Below are 1,039 nucleotides of genomic sequence, written 5' to 3'. Positions count from 1 at the left end.
TTTTTTTGACCTGCAATTTGTTTCAAATTTATGTGAGTTGGAAGAAGGCTAGTTATAAGCTAATATAAAAAGGGGCTATTACATTCATAAAATTTGATTCAATTTTCAAGTTATAATCTCATCCCTATTGCTTGATGTAGCAGTCTGGTGCTGTGCCTATAAATGAGATTGGAGGAACTAAGGAATTGAAATAGATTCAACAAATTTTGTTATGAATGGAAAGATGGATTGAGCTGGTTGTGCCCTCTTTAGAAGGATTGACAAAATAAGTCATTGAATAATGACATTTTTTTCTGTTTTTTAATCAAATAATTAAAAATTAAGCCTCATGATGCTTATAGTTTTTTTTTGGATATTTGCTTCATTTTTTGTATTAATATTATTTTAATTTTTTTTGTAAGCCTAATCATAGTTTTTTTTAATCGATTTATGTGTTTTATTTAACATATTATTGTCATAATATATTGTACAATAAAATTAATCTTTAGAGGATCTTTCGTGGATCCAACGGGTCAGAACAAGACGTGTGTCAAAAGATGAATGTCAACAAAGTAAGGGTATTTGAAGTGAGAACAATCAATCTATAATAGTTGCCTGATCAGAGACTGATATAGCGGGTGACTGATCAAAGATTGATCGATTAAGGACCGACCAACTTGAGACCAATTGTTTTAGAGATTGGACAGCTGGAGGTTGATCGACAAGAATATAACCTGATAGAGACCAATTAACTGGGAATCAACTGACCTAAAACTTACTCATCAGAAGTCAGATGATTAAAGATGATCAAGAGTATAAATGTCATTTTACAATTATTTCTCCCACAAATAAGAGAGCAATAAATGTAAAAGTTTTTTTTTTTAATTATTTTTTGAAACCTACATGATAAATGAATTTGAATCTCTTTCTTTTTTATACTTGGTTTGTTATGTGTTAGTGTGATTCACGATAAATTTGTAATACTCATTATATATATGAAGATGAAAAGTTGAAACAATAATAAACTTAATTATTTGCAAAGAAAAAAAAAAAAAAAAAT

Source organism: Phalaenopsis equestris, unplaced genomic scaffold (assembly GCF_001263595.1).
Source record: "Phalaenopsis equestris unplaced genomic scaffold, ASM126359v1 Scaffold000382, whole genome shotgun sequence".
Taxonomy (NCBI): Eukaryota; Viridiplantae; Streptophyta; class Magnoliopsida; order Asparagales; family Orchidaceae; genus Phalaenopsis; species Phalaenopsis equestris.
Note: the sequence above shows the minus strand (reverse complement) of the source record.